At 42.1% G+C, this 24604-nt stretch overlaps 1 protein-coding gene across 6 annotated transcripts in view; it reads right to left on the bottom strand.

Moving 5' to 3' along the window:
* Nucleotides 1–24604, bottom strand: part of LOC115584643 (kazrin-like) — a 179192-nt gene that overhangs the window by 54362 nt on the left and 100226 nt on the right. The gene's annotated exons all lie outside the window — the stretch shown is intronic.

Here is a 24604-nt window from a genome sequence, read left to right as displayed (position 1 = left end):
ATAATGACCGTAAAGACAGTGAGAGCAAAATGAGAGAAAGAGAGAAGAAGCCAAAAGGTGCACGAATGAATGATACATTAAAGTCCTCATCAGTCTAAGTTTTCCTCCATGCAAAGGATGCGAAAAGACATTTGGGAAACAAAATGATTAATGTAGCACACATCACACCATCCTTCTCAGCATGCACATAATGAACTTTTACTCCTCACTCCTTACACTGTACTAACTCCACAGTAGCTCACCATTTATCAACGCAGCCACTGTCTCTGGGGGAGGCAGGAACACGCCGCTGTAGCGAAAGCGTACAAGCTTAAACACATGCAGGCGCACAAACAAAGTCGCTACTTTGAGAGACTGCTGCACATAAATATTAGCATTTTTACGACCAGAGTGTGATTTGATTTCTGGTGAGGTTCAGTGGTTTCTAATATAGCTTTGGCCAGCCTCACTGGTGGCACGCAGAGAATGCATATTGAATGCATTGCTCCAGGTCAGCTCACATAAAACTGCTCGCTAAAATGACTCTGTCACTTCAGCATGCGGAGTCTATTTCTGCCGTCCTCCTGGTCCAGCCCACGGACGGATGGAGAGTTTTATTCCAAAGTAAAATTCGCAAAAGGTCACTCCAAGTGTTACTGTGCTACTTTTTGAAGAAAAGTAGTCTTTGGCTGGCAAAAAATCAAAAAGAATATTAAAGGTTTTAAGATTCTGCTGGCTCACTCACACAGTAAAGTTCACATTCCAGCACACTACATCTCTTTCACATTACTTTTCCACCTCTGCTCCTCCTCTTCCTCCTCCTCTTCCTTCTGCCATCAGTACACCACCCACCTACTCCGATGCTGTTAATTGCAGGTTGAAATATTTGCACCAATTGAGCACAGATGTGTCTGTGTGAAGAGCTCGAGGTCTAGGTGTGTGTGTGTGTGCTAGCTGTCATTATGGCGAAATTATTCATCGCGCTTGTCGAGTTGGACATTATAGGGCAACAAATAACAGCCTGGCTGCCTGTCCCCATCTGAGGTGATTGCTAAGAGAGCATGAGGGCTGTTTTTTAAAAAACTGTGCACAACACTTTGCCACCCATCACCTTACAAATGTATAATTTTTTCAAACTAGCCCAGAGTGCAGCCTTTGGCAGCAGAAACACAGTTGTCACTTTTTTTTGAATAATGTTAAATTCACAGCACATACTTATCTGGTAGCTTCAAGCCGCAGCTGCCCAGTAGCCTCATGAAAATGTTTTATCTTTCCTGCATCGTGCTCTTGACTGGCTTTCACCAACATTTAGAGACTTACCAAGGGACAAGGGGAAAGGGTTTAGTCAAATAAATGCAAAGGAACAAGTTTGCTTGATGGGGATGGAGAGGAAGAGCTGTTATGAAGAGGAGCGGGGGGGAATGATATGCTGCAGAGAGTGAGCTCAAGCGTGACATGACATTTTATTTACTGTAAATGCAATAAAGTTGGTTCAAACTAAATTATTAGGTAAGAACCTTTTAAATGGCAGCAGACAACTCTGCACGCTTTCGTAAGTCTCAGCTCATTTCAGGTCAGATTTAACTCTGGCACTCTGGAGTCCTCAAGTCTGAACCGTATTAATAAAATGCATAGTGCCGTTCTTGGATCGGATATAAAAATGACATGAATGTGATATTGGAACTGATACTATACCTTACTGGTAACCAATTAGGCTATTGCCCAATAGGAATACGACAGCTCACCTGCTTTCAGTCATTTGACTGCCAGGCCATCCGTAACTTTCTATGTTAACCTAATACACAATTCGCATTCATATTTCTTGACTGTACATGTTTATATGTATACCCATTGTAACCCTTTATCTTCCATTTTTACTTTCATAAAATGCTAGTATTTTTACTACATATCCTCCACATTCATTATCCTTGAACTGTCGTTACCTTCCTTTTCAATCGCCTTACATTGTTGGGCTGCCATTTACTGGATATGTTATGCTATATTCTATCATACTATAGTATTAGTATATATACTGTATAGGCTAGGCTGTAACTTCACGGCTGTGCGTTCATTCTTTTTATCCTTGTTTTCATTTGTATATTCTAGTTCCTTTTTCATTTTTTACTCTTACACTCAAGCATCTCCTATTTCTATCTATCAAAAATTCAATGCTCATTTTCCACAGTGTCGAGACTGATACCTCCTCCAACTCTCCTGACTATGGTCAGAAGAAAAGGATCTAAAATGCTTTTGTACTCAACACACAGTACACAAGCTTTGTAATATTTTTCTTTTATTAAAATGCCAATCCTACCTTACCCTCGAAGTTGTGTTATTTTGGTATTGTACGTGGCACTGCATATCAATATTTTTCAAGGTATTGTTTCAAAGTAAGATATTCCAGTATTGTGACAACACTACTATCTTTCTCTTTGATAATAAAGAAAAATGTTTAGCATGCAATTCTTTATTTTGAGGTGGACTTCCCATTAATGACGGCACTGAACAATGCAAACCAGACTAGATACACAGAGCCACAAGTGACCGACAGTTATAGAGAGATGAATGTTTTTCCCACACCGCGGCCGCGCTTTTTGATTGTTAAATTGTTTTTCAGGGAAACCTTGCGGAACCCTGGAGCATTATAACAAGAAACAAATCATTATCACTTGCCAGGCTGCAAACAATTTTTGATGATTCCTTTTGCCTGGAACCGTAGATCAATTGGATGTTAGAGGTCGAGAGAGAGGCTGCTGTACTTATCATCCTTTCAGCTTTCAGACCCTGTAGTGATGTGTGTTAGTGTGCAAGTGCATACCAATGAAAACAGTATTTGAAAGGTACATTGAGTTATCAAGCAGGTATTTGGTCTCTAAAATGTTTTCTGAGTCACTGTCCATCTCTCTCTGAATCAATGTCCTTTTCAACCCACTGGATATCTGTGTGGTGAGGTCCAAGTGCCTTATTTTTGATCTGCTTGTCCATGCAGGATACACAGACAGCCAGTGGGTGGGAGAAAAAGACTGGCTGAGATGTTTCAGGGGGTGATATTATAGAAAAGCTGTAGAAACAATCAAAACACACAATCTCTGCTGTTGCTCTCTGCATTTGCTACCTGCCACACTGCACCTTGAATGAGAGCGAGGCTTTCTACAAACCTTTACTTAGGCCCGTCATATAAATCCCGTTCGGGCTGATTTATCGAGGATTTGAGATAAGAGCATAATTTCCCCTCGCTGTTTCCATCTTCACTCTGTTCTTTCCTCATTTCCTCTCACGGCAACAGGAATATTATCTCCCACCGACACAAGCCTACCTATCATCCCACTGCAAGTGTGGACGCCTGCCACACACTGTTGTCTTTTTCAGCTCGGCATAAAAATTAGACACTATGTATGCAGAAGTAAAATGATGCATACATTATGTGCTGTAATTAAAAGAAAAGAGAGTAGTTTGGAAAACAGCAAGTTCGTGCAGAAACTTTTTACCCATTTAATTAAAAGTTGCTCAATTACACTAAATAACATCAAAACAGAGCTGTCTGAAGCTCCTCTGTTAGGGTACAAAGAAAACAGACATCTTACGGCGAGTAATCTGATGCTCACATCGCTTCCATCAGCTCTGTCCTCAAACGCTTCCTCATTTTTTAAGTTGTGTTTTTGTTTCTGTGAAAAGGTTTATGTTCACACAATATGAGTGCGAGGCATGGGCCGTAAAACTCCCGCAAGATATATAGCTTTGTTGAGAGAGCAATGAACTGCACTGCAGCAGAGATGGGTTTTTTAAATGCTGATGAGAATTTATCACACTTTATGGCTCAGTTCCATTTTCCTCCCCATCAAACTTCCTCATTTTATCAATAATAAGCAGTTTAGCCAGCCAAACACACGGCTGAGGGAAAAGGTAATTCTTCTGTGATGAAATAAATAATGATTGGGCCCAGAGACTAAGACAACTGTTGTACTGTATGTGGCTTTGTAATGATGTAATTATCCATATCACTGTGCTCCTTGCCAAACAGGGTTTTCTTGCACTGAGAGAACAACTGTCAGACTTGAAACAGCTCGGTTCTGGAGTTGTACTTCTTAAGAGAGATTTACTTGCGTTCAAGTATTGGAGACTGTAAAGCCCACTTCACACAGCGAGGTGGAGTTTGATCTTCTCCCTAAAAGTTTTCAGTCTCCACACAGCTACCTCTGCCTCTATTTGTTCGTACAACAAAGTGCCACACCAGGAAAGTCTTTGAGGAGACACTCTCCGAAAGTGTGCGCCGTAATATCCCTATCTGGACGATTAAAATATGTCAAGGCTACAGAAAAACATGCTAAAGGCACGGTGCTGGGAGAGAGGCGGGGAGATGCGGAGAATGACAGCGCGACAACAGCCTGTCCGCCCGGTTGTTGACCATTTTGAACATGTACGCACACTTTCTTGATTATGGTCGCTTTGAAATGTATGTGGTCACCATTTCCCCCAGCGTTAACACACACTTTTTTCTCCGACCATGAAAACTCGTATATATTCCTTCTTTGACCGAGAGAGACAACAGATGTGTCATCACCGACCCCCTCCTGACTGTTTATCCCCATGATAGTCTGATGCTAACCTTTACAATGTTGCAGTAAAACTTAAATGGAGGACTCAGCCTTTGTCAACACGAGCCCCCTGTTGTTCCACTTCTCAGCGGGGATAAAACACAAAATCCTTGTCAGTGCGGGACGCATCTCCTAAAATAAACTATTCCCTCAAAATAGAGGCCGCAGAGCTTCCTTTGCCACAGCGAGTCTGCGGGAAGATTTAGTTCAAAACTATAGACTGCATTGCGCACTTTTTTGCAGATGCTCGCTGGTGGGGATCCAAATATTTAGCAGTCGATCAAAAGATAATCTCTGAAGCTGAGGGAAATATTCAGGCACTAGTTTAAATGTTGTTATTGTTGCTGTTATTCTGTGTCCCACTGAAAATAGGTCTCATTTAATCTATTTCACGACGCACATTATCATTCACTACGGCATGACTGTACTTTAATGTGCAGAGGGTGGGAGTATTACCATATTTATACAGGCCAATATGTCGTTCTCCAAGCGGGGGAAACTGACAGCAGTTTATATAGCACAGTGTGTTTCTCCGTAATGAACACAATGATGATCGCTGGTGTGCCCATTATATCAACTCCAGTTAGCTGTTGTGGTTCTCATCTGTTTGCACGGACACATGCAAACCGTCCCTCGTCTCTTTTTCCCTCTGTAAGGCTCTGACAGGTCCAGGCATTCAGGATTACTTACTCTCAATTGGACGCATTAACCAGGCACAATGCTAACAATCTAGATGCGTTTCCATAGCAGGATGAGGGATCCAATGCTCTATTAAGAGGCAAAACCTCCAATTTACATCCGTTTCCTGCACCATTCACAAAGAGTTTAAGTTCAGAGGTGTGAGGAGATTATTGTAGCCGTAATTCAAGTGGACACAGCTGTAATAAGCTATGGGGATGGTATAAAACTTCCCATACTCCGCTGGCTGAGTGTTCCAACAGTCCTAAAGGGAATATCGGGATGAATTACATGCCTCCGTGGTCGGACGGTCCTCTCTCTTTCTCTGTGCCTCACACTCCTGTCGCCACCCGTCTCCCTCGAGTCCTCTCTTCTTCCTTAGCTGACTGACTCCACCGCTCGGACGTCACCTCTCCCTCTCCCCTCCTCATTTTCCATCCCTTCTCTGTCACCGTCTAATGGGGTTCCCCGAGCTCTTCTCTCGTCTGAGCCTGCCATATTTTATCTGCTGGCACAGCGCAGGAAAAGACGCCGGCTGGAACAAAAGAAGGCTCTAATGAGTAGTGGAGGTGATTAAGGGATGAATAGGCGCTGTTGCTGGAACCTTCACCGAGCGGCCCGTGTTCCCCGACTCGGTCTGCAATCTGCAGATAGGAACTGCCTCTCTTTTCCTACGTCTGCCACCCGCCTTTAATTGCACTGACATTCTGCAGTCCTGAGGCTGCCGGACTTGTGATAAAGCTTGCGTATTCATGCATAAATCAGCAGCGGCCAGGACAGGCCTCTCCCCCCCCCGCCATCACCTGCCCCGAGACCCCAATTCAAGGTGCCCTATAGTTATCCCGCAGATAAATGAAACTAATGGACCTAGGCTATGATTGTGGGGAGCTAGCACTTATAGTTTAGCCACCCACACGAACCATTTCCCAATCTCAAGACGACCCGTTGTCAATTCATATTGTAATGAAAGACGGCTGAATGTACTACGCGGGCCATTCAAAGGAAGTGTGCAGGCTGGGGCTGTTATTAGTTGGTGTAAGGAGGACTCGGAAGAAAATGAGCTACTGCCTGAGAGACTAAACCGACGAGAAGCGGGCTTTTGTTAGCGCGTGAATGTCATTTTCACAGCGCTCGTCGGAGGAATGAATGCATCACCAGTGACTGAAAAATGGCCCATTTGCCGTACTCCATGACAGGCCAGAGACAGGTGCCTGCAAGCACTACAGCTTTAAAATGACCTGAGTGTGGCCACTTCAACACCGTATTTGTCCCTGGAACCAAAGCACTTTGGGAGATGGAGAGCTGTGTGACAGCTGCCGTCAGGAAACTGAATGGTGATGAAAGTTGTGTCCACGACAACATGCTGCTTTGGGATCTGACTTGATAGGCTTGTATCACCCCTGCTTTGTTCTCGTGTTTAGTGATGAAGCTCTGAGTATGGTCACATTATGTATTCGGAGATAATGAAGGATTATAAGTGGATTTGTTAATGACATGTAACTCTTAATTCACAGAAGCCGAGACAGATCTCGTTAATTAACCTGCTAGTCTTTAAGTGTGAGGATTGGCGGTGTCGTAGGATGGTGTGACGTTGTCATGGTGATAAATTAAAGTATGTACATTACGGCTTTTGTCATTTTCACAGATCTAACATCTAACATCTAATTACAGCACAGGTTATTGTTGGAAAATCTTTTTTTTTAAAGCATTTTTTTGGCCTTTTATGGCTTTATTGATAGAACAGCTGAAGATATGACAGGAAACAGGGTGAGAGAGAGGGGGAGTGACACGCAGCAAAGGGACCCAGGCCGGGAGTCGAACCATTTGATGAAAACACTTTTTAGCTTGATTGCCCGGAGTTAAATGAAAAGATCGAACCCATCTTGTATCTGTTCGTTAAGCCGATGAAATGTATTTACTAAAGGTATTCCTTTAAATCTAGAATATTAATTTAGTTAAATTAAACTGTAGTAATGAGATTCTGACAGAACACAGTCTTACAATATTAGCAAAATGCACCCTGGGACTTGGCATTATGCCACATTACGTGGTATAATAGAAAACAGAGAAACTGTGGATACTTAATAAACTAATTCCAAATTTGCCTTGAGAATGAATATGGAGATATTTGAATAATTATCCCAATGCAATTATGCTAAAAACCTAGAAGGTAATATTGAAAGTAAATCCTCTTCGGCGCCTCTCAATTTGTTCAGAATCAATTTAACAAATACCATCTATACCAAATGTGTTTCATGAGCAGCTTTTAACAGCAATTATGACTCAAAGGCAGTGCAAAATTATTCAAGTGTAGTATTCTCCAAAGGACCTTGGGAGGCTGTTGTTTTTCTTTCATATCCCCTCGCCTTGGCAAAGCACATTACAAGACGTGTTATATGCATTGTTCGCAGCTTATCTTTTAGTGCTGCTGAGTGTTATATTGTATAATATGATAATCTGCTATCATTTCGTCTTAAAAGCCACTTCAATACCAAAGAGTTTGGGCTGGAAATTTCATATTCAACGTTTTGTCACTTTAATGGGTTTCTAACGAGTCTCTTGCGTTGGGATTTCTGACAGGAGAGGTTCAGACAGAAAGAACAACGCAATTAATCAAACTGTTCAGGATCCAAATAAATGGAAGGTAGTTAGTCTATTGTCAGTATTTGTTGTCTGGTCTGGATTCTTGTGCAGTAACATCAGTTTTAATGTGTCAGCAGCTAATGTGCATCCATAGGCCCAAACAGAACTGAAAAAGACAAATCAGGTTAAATCATGAACAAATAACGCTCCTCAGATAAAGGTGCACCTGCTTGTATTTCTAATTAATACAGGTCAATAGGTGCGGTCCCATAGTGCATCACTTTTGATTGACAAAATTTGATTGACAGTCAGCTCAGTCCTCCATCTTCGCAGCTAAGTGGCAGAAATCATCACACATCCTTTGGCACCATAATCATGTTTACACTGTTTATATCAAAGGTGGAATATGGAATATGAGCTGAATGCCGCCATCTAGTGTGTCAAGATCGTAGTTGCGACAACAAAAAGGTTATTCCAGCGGTCGGGTTGCCAGGTTTGGACAGGGCAGGAGGATTGAGCCGCCTCCGTTTCCTCCATTTACTGGGTGTGGAGGTCGATGGGTCACGATCAGTATACTCATATCTAGGATCAACGTGATATAATGAAAATAAGTATAGCAGAGGAGTTTGACCGACAGGTAACGTTAGCTAAGTTAGCAAGCGAGTTTGCTTACCGATCCAGGAGAAAGTTCGCCATTTCCGCGTGTGTTTTGATGCCGTGGAAATCCTTTACCTGAGTCCATCGAGCGTATGCTTCACCGATATTTACTCTGGTTTTTGGTCTTCTCCGGTCACTCAGCTGCTGGGACAGATAACGCACCGTTCGCTGGGGCTCTGAAGAGCTTGCAGACTCCGCCATTTTACCCAGTGTCAGCCTTGCTGTGCCGAGCTGTGCCGAGCTTTGCCGAGCATTGCCGAGGTTGCCAAATTGGCAACCCGCAATGCCGGCCGCTATTTGGCTGGTACGATGTAAACAGGAAGTCATTGTCGAACCCGTCAAAATTTCTTAAATTATTTATTTCAGACTAAATATAATTTTTCAAGGAAACGCATTACTTTTAATCTGCGCCCCTCTAAACGCCCCGTGGATGTATTATTTTTGAAAAAATATAGCTTTTAATAAGCATATTACATATTCAACCTTTAATGATAATAATGATAATAATAATAATAATAGCTGAAATTAAGATGATTATTGTTAGAGTTATATTAGCTGTTAGATAAATTTTAATTCTTCACATCTTTGCTTACATATGGTATGCTGCTAGTTTTTAGAGTATTTTGTTTTGGAAATACTTAAAGCAACATTTAAGTAGAAATTGTCCTTTGTGTGATTTGGCGCCCCCTACAGTTTCTGAGTGCAACACCACTGTCGTAAATACAAATCCCAGGTGTGTAACAGTCTGTCAGATGTAATGTAGGTGCTAACTACAAACAAAACTCATCACGTCATAACAATGCTATGTGTTGGAAACTTGTATGTTGCAGTAAACATGTATGTTTCAGTAAACATGTATGTAACGCTGTGATCCGACCCTCTCACTGAAGTTACATAGAGCAGAAACAAGTGATGGGGGGGGTGGTGACACCATTCACTATATTACAAGACACTGTACCATGATCATGATTCTGAAGCTGTTATTTTAAAGTAAAAAAGTTACATAATGTTGCTTTAACAACTATGAAAATAACGATTACGGCTTGTTGTTTGTTTCCCTTCCAAGTAAATCATTCACGATAGACAACTGAAAAAAAAAATTCACGGTAATCTGTGAAAGGATTATAAAAATCCTTACTTGACAATAGTATTATATTCTACAAAGGAGACAGACATGCATATCCCCAGTGCATTGTTGAGCTGCTGGATACAACAAGTTGTGGCTTTGAAGCTCGGGGAACAGTTCACAAAACTAAAATATGACTGGAACATCATGTGAAAAATTGTGAAACATGAAAACGACTTGCACCACTTGAAAGGCTGTCAATGTTATGCATATTGAAAAAAATAATAATAGAGGTCATGCTGTACAGCTCCAGACTGTCAGTAGCAGATGCTTAAATGCAGTAGTGCGCAGGCATCTACATTAATTATCACTTTTTAGCACAGATAATACACACTAATTTACCTGATACTGTTGTTTTAGTCTGTTTTCCCAAAAACTATTCTCAGAACAATCAGAAATATTGAAAAAGCAGGCAAGACTGAAGACAAAGGCTTTCCACTCATTTCCACAAACGAACGCTATTCTGAGTCCAACTCACAGGAAAACTTAACACAGTTTCATTTTGATGATGGGTTCATATTGTGATCACATAAATCTATACTGAAGCCTAACAAAAGAATATTGGCAGGAACTGCAGCTGTTTGTAGAACTATTGGTGGCTAATTTCATCACTCAGGCAAAAAGATGCAATCACATCATTTAGGGTCATATCATTTCTCTATGTGAGCATATGAGCATCCAACCTCGAAATCGCCAGCCTGTCGTTATTAATGCCAGCAAGTCACCAAATGTGGGCCTACGTCAGCCTCTCCTTCAATATTATGAAGAGTGAGGCATATGGAGAATCTGCTCTGAGGTTTCATGTGCCAGCGATGCAAAGTGGACAGGCAGAAGAGAAGTTAGCAGTAGAAAGAGAATAAATGTGAGAAGATACAGTAAGTCAAGTGAGAGCGTGAGAGAGAGGAGAAGAAAGGAAGACGGAGAAAATGAGAGGAACGGAGCGACCCGGGGAGTAATGACCAAGTGGGAGGAAGGTTAAGAGGGAGAGATGGCAGTGGAGACAATATATGAAGACAAAGAGCTTGTTTCCACCTCCTCAATCAAGGAAATAATGTAACTGCAGAGTGGGTGTGATGATGGAAAGGGCTCAGCTGCTGAGAGAGAGATCACAAAAGAGACAAATAAAAATAACTGTCACATCTAAGTATGCTGCCGGGGTAAGAGAGCGTCGTTCCACCTGCACGTGTTTGTACTGTAAATTCTCACTTATTTATGTGGTAGGGATGTGATTCAGTGGTAGGTATAAAGATTTGAGACATCAGAAATATGGACTTCCACACAGAGGAGCTTGACTCATTTTTGAAAGAGGAATTCAAAGATGGATAAATAAAATGAAACACAATGTTCGTGGCAATAAAGACCTCACAAATTCAAATGTAAGGCTATTTACTTATTTATTAATACACTTATATTTAGATTTTTTTCGATCTATGGCATTTGAAGAATTTTTAAGAACCTGTAGACACCCTGTATACGTGTATTTGTGAGCTGATCCAAGGAGATATCTTAGCTCTAAAGGCAACTCAGTGGTTCTCAATTCTGCAGCAGGGAGACAAAGACACACACAAGCTTTTTTCCCGTTGTGATATAAAGCACCAACTCCTCCCCAACTCATCCCAGGCAGTAACAACTCCTCTATCCCTCTCTGATGAGAGCCCATCAGCTGAGGCTCTTCTACGTTCCACTTTCTCCCTTCACTCTCAAACTCACTAACACCTGACAAATACCCATCTCTGTTTCCTCGCTTTCTCTTTCATCCGCTGACTGCAGATCATTTCTCTCACACCCTCCTCGTCTTCAAAAAAAGGACCCCTGCTCCTGCCTCCAAATCTCGGCTCATTCCCCCGTCTCCCTGTCTCAGCTTCCTCTCACCTTCTGCACATTCAGCCTTTTTCTGACTCCATCCTACTCTCTCGTCCATATTTTTCCCCCCTTCAATCTCAGTGCCTGGTTGCTTCTTCCTCTGTTCTTCCGCTCACCAGTTCTCTGCATTTGTCGTTTTAAACTGCGAGACAGCATGATGGGAACAGTTGGAGCAGAGGCTTTTTAGAAAGTTATTTCCTTCATGTATATTTTCTTCCTCTGGCTCTCTAACATGCGCACGTACACAAACTGTGTTTCAGTCTGTTTATCTCCAGCCTTTAACGCTCCCTCCGTCTCAGGCAATTTTGGGGAAATGAGGCGAGCATCAAAAGCCAATATTGAGTGATGACAGTTAACTACTATTCAGACACAACAACAACACTGCCCCAATATGTGAACGAGGCAGGGACCGACAAGCTGGCAAAATGATGGATTCTGTAATGTGCGTCCCTTTTGTTTATCCTATTCGCGGTTATCTGCAGGGGGAGGGTGCTCTGTGGAAGATGTGAACTAATGCAGAGTTTGCAGACACCGGAGAATCTTCTATGGCTTGTGACATTGTTGCTACTGACAACAGCTACTATGCTGTAGCTACACAGTGTCTGTTAACTGGCCATAATCTCTGAAGTGACTGCGGTGTCTGTAGAAAAGCATTGTGGCTAATGTAAAAGGAGAAATAGGTCTGACCTTTTAGAAATTGTTAAGATGTATCAAAACTTTTTTCAATTTCAAAACCAGTTCTCCAACTATAGTTAAGCTGTTTTTTTTATCATCTCAGTGACTAAAATCCAAAGGGTTTAAGGTGTTTAGACAAGACTAGACTTAAATTTGAATTGCGTATAAAAATCTGGCTCGCAGTAAAATGTAAAATAGCCAGTCACATTTTGACATGTATAATTCAACCTCCAGTTTTTGTTGTTTTAATTCGCTGGATGTCTCCAACGTTGTCCTTTTGACTTGATACAGCTGAATGAAATCTACTTTTATCTGAGCCAGTATTTCTGTTAAAATCAAAATGAACTAACATTGTGTATCCCACATCATATCAATAGACCTTGACTGTATACTTTACTAGTGCATCCAGTTTGTATCTGGATTGGACTGGAGGTGGAGGACACCAGGAGAGGGCAGTGAAAACTGGGGAGCTCCCAGGAAAACTGGGCTGGCAGCGTCTTCTTCTCCTCACTGATGTGGCTGAGTCTTTGGCAGGAGGATTTGATGCCATATTGAAGACATTACACTGCCTGCTGTGTAATTTCTCTCAAAGCGGGGAGTCTGGACCGGAGCATGCAGTTCGACATTAAACTGGTAATTGTGCAACAGGGAGTTTTAAACTGGGCTAAACACTGCAGCGGTTCGAGTGATGGTTGAGGTATTTTGCACAATGTGTTACATTTGTGTTCATCCCAACCTTCAATTTGCTCACTGTTTGTTGTAGTCAACGGGTTTCATTATTGTTCCAATATCATTCAATTTCCTGTAGTAATGTTTGAGTAGTTGATCCTTAAAGATCACAGGTCAGTGTTCACAGAGCAGTGTCCCTGGTCCCGTTTCTGTGAACTTATTCAGATAAATGCTGCTCGTGGGCATGCAACAGTGAAATGCAAAAAGGTAAACGAGCAAAACCGAGGTCATCAAACAGCTCAAACCAGAATAAGACTTGGCTCGGAATGAGAAATGATCAGCGGGGATTTGGGGGGATTCATCCTCGCTGTGAGCCATGCATTTTGTCAATACACAGAACAGCGGTAAGCACTCATGAATTGGATTTCTCCTCCCAATTAGAGGCAACACAGAAGTCTGTCCATTCAGGGATTATTATGCGCACGTGTGTGTGTCTGCGCCGATGTGTTTGGCGAGTGCGCGGTGCGCTAGCTGTGCCACAGCGCTGCCTGGAAGCAGCAACAAATGCTCCCAATTATAAGACAACATGTGAGAACTGAGGAGGAGTGCATGGAAAAATGAGAGAGATAGAGCAAAGCCAGACGGAAGCATGCAAGGGCAAAACATGTGTGTTTATGTAAGTATATGCATCCGTGGTGGTTTTGCTTTGATGAGCGTGTTTTCTGAAGTGTTAATTGTAATTATTAATACTTATGCGTTCACCTGAGAAACCACACTGGACACGTGTGAGTGATTCTGTGTTTTTATGTAGTGATGAGTGAGACGATTAATGAGTGGGACATAGCGGTGTCAATCACAACAGTTTGGATTTGCCCAAAGTTAACAAGACTAAGCAAGACGTTGTTACTTCACTCTGTTATTATGATACTTTCCAGCTAAAAGTATTAGCAGTTAGAGTAATCTTGACTTTGACATGCATTTATTGTAACCTTGTATTGCCACGTTAGACTAAAGTTCACTGTTTAATGCTTCACTCTCACCCCTGCTGTGTGTTTAGCTCTGTTAGCTGTTTGCTCCTTTAGCCAAACGCTCCACAGGACTCTGCCGCCCTACCGCCTGCTCACAACTAGCTTACAACAGCTAACTAGCTCTCTTTCAATGTGACATGATCAGACATGATCTTTGTCTCTGCCGCCCTATCGCCTGCTCACAACTAGCTTACAACAGCTAACTAGCTCTCTTTCAATGTGACATGATCAGGGAAAAAATTGGGTGCATCCCAGTTGACAGTGACTTTACTGCATCCGTTTGGATTTCAACGTGCCATAGTTTAAGCAGATCTTGCATAAAGCCTCATTTGCTAAGCGAAAAATACATTCAAACAAAACTCTTTTTCTCTGATCTGTGTTGGACCTAAACACATTGTTTATCATCCCCGGGACACGACAACCTTCGACCGACTTTTAAGTTTTATAACTGGGTTGGAGAAGCGATGTGAAGATCATCTCTGCATGGACAAAATCAGTTATTGAAACCATGTCCAACTGTATAAACACAGCATTAAAGGCCCCCACACACCGCCCAGACGTCCAACTGCCTTATCCGACCACTCTCCGACCCCTCCGTTGCCTCTTGTCTGGGCCGTTCGGCAGAAAAGTTGCATTGAACACACCGCTTCGACGTGCTGCCTACGCCACAGTAGGGTGTACGTTCTGCGCTTGCGCGAGATGCAATAAGCGGGTGGCGCTTGTGTTGTGAGTTGTAAACGAGAACCTTATGCACGCAACTCTCTTTACTTTCGATCAAAACGAAACTTAACTATTTCCGATAAAAAACAGCTGCATACTAAACATGCAGCGAGGCATTACCAAACTTACACAAATTAATTCGTCCTGAACGGACGTAACAACTAGTCTGGTGCCACTACTGCAAAACACGAAAACGGGGAATGACGGAACAGAGTGCATAGAAAAACAAAGCGCACACAGTATTCCGTCCCTCCCACACACCGCGCTGATTCGCCAGCACAACGCCAATCATAACGGCCATTCAGCAGGTACACAACCAATCAGAGGATCCAATGGCTCAGACGTCCGACGGCCCTCCTCCTCAGACTTCGCATGCTCAGTCGGATCCGACAACCTCCGCGCGGCTCCGAAAGCTTCCGACAGAGCCGAACACACCAAACATATTTGTTCCCGACCTCGTCCGAGTCTCTCCAAACGCTTCAGACGTCCAACGGTTGGGCTGGTGTGTTCCTGCCTTAAGGCAGAATTACAACATTGTCCTGCTTAAAAGGATTAACTTGACATGGCTGTTTTGTTGGTTTTAACAAATTACATTTTGACACAATGTGAAGAGAACATTACTCTTTTTCTTACTTCTTAGCTTAGCTTCTTTCCTGTAAACACTGACAAAAATATGGTAAAAGCATCTTGTAAGTATATACACAATCAAATTCTAGATTGCACAGCACTGACAAGAAGAAAAAAAAACTTGGGAACATAGATAGATTTCTTTGTCAAGATGCACATCAAATTGGTCTCAGAATGAAGGAGGCACACTCTTCCTCCAGAGGAAGGAAGGCTGTGCCGATACAACAAATCAAACAGGTTACCGAAGGACCATGAAGCCTACGGAGCATGACGGTGCCCAGCGCTACACTACTTATTCAATATCTCAGGCTGCAAAACAAATTGCCAGTAAAGCATCGCTTACCCCCACTTCAAGGCCAACCGACTGTCAGACATAAACTTCGGTGGGCTCTGAGGCATGCTACACATCGAGCTAAATCTTTTCACAACTCAGCACTTCAGTCATCGACCGGGGAAAATCCTGCATCATGAATACCAAATGATGATCGCGGTATTCCCTCAGAGTTCTGGACAACATGAGATACGGATAGTGGAAGAAACCACTCTGGTCTCCGTCTCCAGACAAGCTATGAATTTTTCATACAGTTACTGTATGTGTTAAAAACAGTAGAAAGTCCAAAGTGGTTTAAAATGTTTTTACAACTGTGATAAAGGCAAACCGTACAGTAATTCAAAACAAACTAGACGCTCAAGGTTACCAGATTCATAAGCACAAGATAGATTTTTTTTCCCTGTCATGAATAATAAAGTTTAAATCTCACCATATGTGTTGTTTTCTTAGAACATTTATTGCTTTGGGGATGTACTTTTAAACCCATTTCATCATTATTAATTCTATATCTCACACCTCGGATTAGTATATAGCTCACTAATTATTTCTGACAGGAGCATTAGCAGGAGGAAAAATGCACAAACACGCTCCAATTAAAACATTTAAATGAGAAGAGAAAAAAAAAGGACATAACATACAGTGACATGTCACTTTGTCTCAGGTGTTAGGTGACATGAAGTGGGATGAAAAAAAATGAGGAAGCACAAAAAAAACTGCCGCCCGGCCAACACTGGGCAGCTGACACGAGGGGGGGTCAACAGGTTCATATCCCAGACCGGTTTGGGAAACGTGGGTGGGTAAAGTGACCGAATTCCTCCTCCATCAACAGATACAACTGAGGTTCATGTTCAACAGGCCACTTAACCCCTCGCTGCTTCAGTGGTGTGGTTCAACAGCCAGCGGGAGGAAGTAACTCCCAAATGCCTGAGGAGGTGGGTCAGCGTGTGAGTGGGAAGCAAGGAAAGAACAAGAGTGCTTCTCAACTTTATCTGGATCAAAAACAGCTTAACGCATGAGGCTTTTCAGGGCGGCTGCCCAATAAATCAGGATTTGGGATAAAGTCATGTATGCTAAACTTATTTTCAATTCTATTCATTTCATTTAACACAACTTTATATATTCATTTTATTGTCTACAAGTTTCTTAATGATGATTTATGATCACATTTTTTTCATTACCACTGCATAGCTCAAAAATAGTCTCTCCTCTGAAACCTTTCATGTCCATCAACAAGCACCACATGCACAAACTCACGAGGCTGATATGACCCCTGGGCCTCTGCACATTATTTATGTAAACTGACTTGACATAAAACATTAGAGAAAGATGAATATCATGAATGATTCAGGTCATCGGTATAAAACTGTCCTGTTAGATTTAAACAATGACCAATTTGGCTGCTTCAATCTGCTTTTTTATCTTGTGTGTGTGTGTGTGTCTCTCTCTCTCTCTCTCTCTCACATACACACACACAAAAAAAGAAATACTGTCTCCAATAGCCTGCTTAAAAGTTTAGCCATATCCACACGGCATCTCCAGATGCTCGTGTGACGGCTGTTAGGTTCCATAAAGCCCAACAAACCCTGTCCATCATTCCACCTAAGCACTCAGCAGCAGCAGCAGCATCTTTGGGGCAGCAACCATTCAGGTGTGCCTTAGAGCTTATCGATTAACCGGTGGGGAAAGGAGGAGACTGGAGGGGGAGCGAGGGGTCGTTTTGTGGAAACCTCAGCAGGGGGCAGCGGGCTGCGGTCAGCACCAATCAGCACCGGAGCTTCAGCAGCGTTCTCGTGCGTGATGGATCAATCCGCACACACTGTGCTCATACCGTACTGTTAATGTACTGTGCTTTTTATGTGTTTGTATTGTGTATATACATTTTATTTCGGTCACTAACTGCAAAGTTATCAACACAGACATTCTTAAACATCTATTGCCACATAATTAAATTGCTTATCTATTTCGTGTGTTTGCAAGCAACCAAGAGGTCAACGGGTTGTCACTTGAACTTAAGTTCTCCCATCTAGAAAAGGCAGTTAGGAGAAAAAAAAGGAAAATCGGTAACTTTTTCAGCTCTTAGGGAACAGGGGAGGGCGTCTGGGTCACTACAGGTCCGTGGCTAACAAGCTCCTAAGAGACATATTGGTCGGGGGTTGGCACTGGAGCGGTCACATTAGTCAATGTGCCATGAGAGAACAGAGTGGAAAACTCAGTGGCTGTAAAACCTTCCCTCCTAGCAAGAAAAGTGTACAACGAGACCAGGCATTAACCCTAAACTGTGGGACTACTCACACCCGCTCACCACAGATGCAGTTCAAACCGCTGCCACACTTAAAACACTAAACTCAAATCATGGGAATCAATTACAAGAACAATGCATCAATAAGCATAGATCATAACCAATAAGAGAAGGGTAGACAGCTTTACATACTTTGGAAGCATAATTACCGTGGGCACAGGAAGGGAGGAAGATGTGAAAGCCAGAGCAGGAAACATAAGAATAGCACTGAACATCCTAAATAACATCTGGAAGACAAAGCATTTAAAACCAAGCTGAACAAAATCAGTTCTGTTCAACAGATGCGAGACATGAAAAACTTCCAACAAAATACTAAACTACAGACATTCATCAAACGCTGCCTCCAACGCGTGCTGAAGGCAAATGGCCAGAAAAGTGGCGGAACTGGAGCTTTAGGCCCCATACTCAGAAAGCCAAATCAATCAATCAACAAACAGACACTGACATGAAACCGACAAGGCAAAAGAAACAGAAGAAGACCTGCAATCACCTGAAGAAGGACAAAGGTTTAAGGCTGAAAGGCTGTCATGGCTGCTGCTGGATCAAAAAGGATCCCTACACGACCCTTAAACAGCACTATTCTTATATTGCCAGTGTTGACAGAGTTATGGCATCCAGAGGGGTAAATGCATTTATATAGAGGCTTATTATACACACAACTCTCCTGACTTGTCTTTGCAGAAGCTGACGATGGCTGCAGGGCTCAGACCTTTTGTGGAATATGTCACAGAAGGACGGAAATATCTAACATTTTCAACCCAAATCATGTCTGCCTCTCATCCATGTCTCTGGCTTTAAAAAGGCAAACAGCAATTCCTGTCACAATCCAGAACTCAGATCCTCCTGTTCAGAGGCCACGCAACATTTGGATGTGACATCACCATCACTGGTTTAAATGGTAAATGTAGGGTAATGTTCTGAACCGCTGAAAGGGTTTGGCATGTGTGTTTGCTCACAGTGCAAACGCTTGATGTTTACTCTCACCATAGTCAGGAGCTGTGGGGTTGTTAGGCCACATCGAATCCCTCTCTGTGTGTCACCACAGATAAGAAGACCTTACACAGAGTTGAAATAGATAGCAAGGCGCGGGGATGATTCGGTATTATCACTTATCAACATGCGGTGAAATCATGTCGCGCTGATATATTCATGCTATTGTTCCCTCCGCCAAGGTGGTTATGTTTTTACCTGTGTCCCTTTAACGGTTGGATGGTTGCTTTATCAGCAGGCTTACACAAAAACTACAGAACAGATTTCCACCAAACTTGGATGGAGGATGGGTCTTGGTCCACAATATGACGCCATTAACATTCGGTGCAGATTCGGAAAAAGGGACGGATCCCGGAATTCTATTCTCAGTTTCCTTAACATTGCAAGATCGGATGTTATGAGTACAAATGCTGCTGATGCTGATCCAATTAAAAATGTGGATGTTGCGGAATTAAATGTGCTTTATTTAACATTGGATTATGATCGATTTAATTAAGGAGGACTACTGGGCCTTGTTGGAGGTATCCGCTCTACTGAGTGCCATTCAAGCATTGACAAAACATATCGCTGTCTAAATCAACCATTAGAAGCAAAGTTTGAGTTTAATATTTGCAGTTCTATCTCAAAACACTGCATTGAACATGTCAACATCAATGTGATTACTTCATAAATGTCTCTTTACATGATTATATGATTTATACCTTTTACCACAAGCAGGAGCATTTGACCAGGAAAACTTACACGCCACTACAGGATTACACTAACTTGTTCTTCTGTGTGGACACTGACTCATCCATGCTATAGAGGCTAGGCCGTTACTGTAACAGCCACAGAGGCCGCATAAAAGATTTTTATTTGAAATCCCCACATTGAAATGTGACCAAGCATCACTGAAGAGCTGCAAGTGCAAATTGTGTGCTTTACAGCATTCATAGGTCTCTACAGCTGTGTGACTGTTAAATTGCCGTGCCTAATGCAGTAAAATTTTCATCATTCATGCCATCCGGGATTCATGGAAAGGGTAGATAAAGAAAAACAGGTGGTTCACTCTGCAACGGCACTCTAGGAAATGTCGAAAGGCAAATATAACTGTGGCAAAATTAGTCAACTGAGAACGATTGAGAATACAATACATATTCACCACTACATTAATATTCTTATGCTAATGTAAACTACCTTGTGAAGGTTGAATTTATAATGACAGGCAGATGTTTGGGCCATATGAGGGATAATTGTGCTCCCTGTTGCCCCACTTATATAATAAATGACAGAGAGCTCCATCCCTACAATAAATACACGTCTCTAAAGACATGCATTACCAATGTATAAGTCATTAACAATGAGAGACGTCATTTATAAGAGACAAAGACCATGAAATTCATGACCGTAGCCTGGAAGAAATGAAATTAGGCTGTTGGCAAAAAGGCATACATCACATACCAGCACACACAGGTAAGTGATGTCATTGGCTTGAACATCAGACACGTTCACTGCAGTTGGTGCAGCCCATCAGAGACACAAAAGCAGATAGACTAGAAAACCAGCGTTCTCTTGCAAGTATTCATGTCTGGTTTCCCACTGACAAATAATATCACACAATGGGCCCTAATTGTTATCAGCTGGAGGCCTTTCAAGCATTTCCTGTCACTTTTTCATATTCCACGCTTTGCCTTTTCCCATTTGCAGATAGCCGCTGAGAGGATTCTAGCAGAGTGCTCTGCCAGCTAGCTTGGTGATGTAAGCTGTCACTGCGATGTGTTGCTAGGCAAAGAAGCGGAGGGAGTTTCTAAGTGCGGCGGTTACCGGGGGTTGACATTTCTGTCTGCCTGCCACCAACAAGAAGTGCTGTTTTGAGTAAACACTGCCAACAACAGCGGGAGATCGACAGGCAGAGGTTGTTGCTCTTTGAACCATGGCACTGGCAGGTTGTTGACCCTGCCGAGTGGATCTATCGCTGCATTTGCCCCCCCCATTCCCCATGCTATTCCACAACCGTCCTTGTCAAACTGCTGCCTTGTCCTGCCAATTATTTGTCTCATTTCCACCACCGCTGACATATAACTGATAGTACAGCTCATGGTTATCTCACCAATAACCACTCAGACCTAATGTGATTCACACTGCATCTCCTGCAACTCATGGATATAGGCTAGCATGACCTAACACTGTAATACTAGTGGAGGATGAGAGTCAATTGGGACTGAATTTAATTGTAAAAGTTGTTGAAGTTCATTTCAATGGTTCCAGCTTCCCAACAGTGAGGAACTGATGCTCTATATCCGTGTCTTTGGGTTTTGGACATTTGGTCGATCAGGTAAACAATGCAAGCAATTGATGACGTCTCCATGGGCTCTGGGGAATTGTGCTGAAAGATGTTCACATTTTCTTTATTCTATGAGCTACATATTTAATAATAATCAACTAAACAGGTCTTTTTAGTCCCTGACAACTCCACTATAACGTTACCTTTGCATCCAACCTCAGTAATACTTAAGTTAATTACTTAACTTTTCACAGCTTGTGTTTTTGGCATTGTTGGTTATTTTATAATCACCTCAATAGCACGGTAAGCCCAGCCAGCTAGAAAAATTACAAAATGCCCTGTCTAGTTTATGAGCAATGGGGTCAGAGATTAGTTGCTCGGCTCCCTCTTGTGAGACAGTATAAGTGAGTCCTTCAACTTTTGGCAGCTCTTCCAAACACAGTAAAAAAAGAGCCTTAGGGACCAAAGGTTAGTTAGCTCTGAAAATCACTGCAAGACTAGTGCCACAATGAGTGAGAAGTGACAAACGGTTATCAGCAAATACTATCAATAGTATACACAAAGTTAACTATGAAGATTGAATAAGTAATTGGAAGGTCCCAAACAAGCTCTCCAAAATTCTGTTAATGATGTCACAACTATACAGTCATGTCCCTGAGCCACGCCCCCAGCGCGCTATGGTTGGCAGAGCTGATGCTGAAACACAGTGGGTAATGCCCGCTATGACAGGTGAGAGCTGACACATCAGAGCAGGAGCTAAACTGAGGCGTCCAGACAGAGAGTGAATAGAGATGCTGCAGCAAAAGACTGAATGAGAAAAATAAATGCCTTTCTGAACACCACAAGGAAGTAAATTTATTCTAGCAGACACCAAAACTAAAAGTACAAACCTGAAAATGAGCATAATACGGGAACTTTGAAAAAACTAAGACTTACAGTATAGTAGAATTACCTTGGCCTCCAACCTTAAAGTGCTTTTCCATCCTTTTTTTTTTAGTTTATAATTCAGTTTCACAGTGAGCTGAAAACAGAAACAGCTCTCTGGAGAGTTTGAGGTATGTGTGACATAAGAGAGCTGACTGACTAGACTTGACAGTGTCCTATATTCAAAATAGCAGTCAGTCTGGCAGTCTGGTCACAGGTCACCTACAGTAGCATCTCAGCTAAATGAGGGGGGTTAAAAACAGCTTCTTGTAATGGATACTACACTACAGCATCACCACTGGGGTCAGTGTCATTTACACACAGACTTATGTGTTGGAGTGGTTGGTGCTCGCTTGCACTTTTTATGAATAAAAAAAAGCATCTTGTGTTGAGTAGGGCATGTTTTTACGAACAAACAAAACCAAACAACCTCCAGACGCTGAGTGGTACAAGTCTGGTCAAGGTTACACAACAGGCAAACCGCCCTCTCTGTGCTCTCGAGCTCTGTGGTTCTCATTTAGTAACACAAGTCTGTTCCTACCCTCGCTGCTACACCTGTGTCCTAGTTGGTAGCCCTAAATATGTCGGGTGAATAAGCCGACGGTACCTAACAGAGAGCTAGCTTTGCCTCAAGAGCCACCGGAGACCTGCATCAACTCCCTACAGCCTCTCCCCCCTCCTCTTCATCCTTCGCATATTCAAGTGTACATAAAACACACCCTCTTTTCCCCTTATGTCCGTCTGTCTCTGTGGCTGAATTTGGGTACTGTAGCTGAGTCTTTTGCCCTCGAGCAAGGCAAAGGAAGGCAGCGACAGTGAAAACAGCCACGTGTGTCTTTGTAAACAAGCTTAGGGTCGGACCTGGCATCATTAATCCCTCTGCAGTAGGTTTGCAGGCCTTGAGGCTCGCCTGACCCACAAACTCGCTCTTTTTTAGGTCTACCGTGCTCTCCGTTACTGTGCCACTTTTCCTCTCTCCCTCCTCAGATCTCTCGCTCTCTTGCATCGTGTCTCTGGCTGTCTCTCCACCTCGCTGGCTTTAGATCTCCCCGGTGAGTCGCTCTCTGTCACTCCAGGCTCTCCTTCACTTCAAGGATACTCATCCAACACGTCAGCATTTTGTTGCAGTCAAGGGTTTGTGGTCTTTTTTTTTCTCTTTTATTGGGTTTCTGTCAGTTTACCTTGCCAGTGGAGACGTTGTCATTTGCATTCCCTGATATTATTCCTGGTATGTTTCTCGACACTCTAGCACTGAAGGAGCCGACAGTAATGAAGTTCAGATTCATTTACATTTACATTTATTCATTTCATGGACAGTTTTTCTTGTCTCAAGTTGTTGGGTATAAACACGAGGTTGTCATGTCCCTCCCAACATGCTGTGTGTCTTGTACTTTGATTGCTTTCTTGCACTTGTTTCCTGCATGGCATACAGCTTCCTTTCAGAATCAGAATCAAAATCAGAATCAGAAACTGATTTATTGCCAAGAAGGGTTTTACACCAACAAGGAATTTGTCTTGGTGAGTAAAGTCCATACATTGAGACAATAAACAATAAACAAATGACAATTATATATACAATATAAACAATATCAACAAACAGAGACATAAGTGTGGGAACTGTGGGAATTTCAGCCAATGATTCATGATTTGTTGGACCTCGTCTGTATTATCTGTATAGTAACTTGAAATGCAATTACAATAAGGAGACATTCAAAGAATTGAACCAGAAATTATGCTGCATCCAGAATATAAATATCCTTCAATTTCCCCTAAGGGTAAATGGAGTAATGGTAATGTTCAATAGGAACCACAAGTTCAAGACAAGACAGGAGCTTTTACTTTAGAGCTGTGAAATAATGATGGGCTCTGATACCAGTTCAATAGGTGATTCACAGCAGGCATAGCTCAGATTCTCTTTTCATCAGCTCATCATCTCAAACACAAAAATAATAACTTACTCTGCCTTCATGCTGTACTTAACGGAAACATTTCTCCCCAAGGTATTATCTCACAGTGTTACATCTATCAACCTAAGATCTTCAAGGCATCCTGGAATGTATTTTGTGATTAATCTTTTTGTAATGAACTTTACCAATGTATCATATGATATTTTTGAAATAAAGAAATGCAAATGTTCTGCGGTCAATACAATCCTTATAGCATTTATCCTACTTCTAATTTTAGCTTAGATTGTGTCACAGATGGTTCCAAAGGCAATCCAGGCACTCCACACAAAAAAATATCAAGAAACGAGGAAGGAAATATTAAAAAGCCTTTGTGGTTAAATCAGTAAAAGTGAATCATTGAAAAAGAAAAGTCTTGATGTTTCAACTATTAGGTCCTCATCAGGGCTTCAAACAAACAATACCATTTGGCCCCACCTATACACTGGAAAAAGCCAAAAGGAGGCATTCACATGACCCAAATAATGACATAACAAGCAATAAAATAACAAGACATGGGTTGACGCAAAATGTTCACACGCTTACAACATGCAAAATATACATCCATATACATCATAACATATCCCAAAAATGCTTTAAAATAAATTTCCACAAAAATTTGATTGAAGAAAACAACGGACATCTGAATCACCA

Source organism: Sparus aurata, chromosome 7, assembly GCF_900880675.1.
Source record: "Sparus aurata chromosome 7, fSpaAur1.1, whole genome shotgun sequence".
Lineage (NCBI taxonomy): Eukaryota > Metazoa > Chordata > Actinopteri > Spariformes > Sparidae > Sparus > Sparus aurata.
This window is presented reverse-complemented; position numbering and strand designations above follow the sequence as displayed.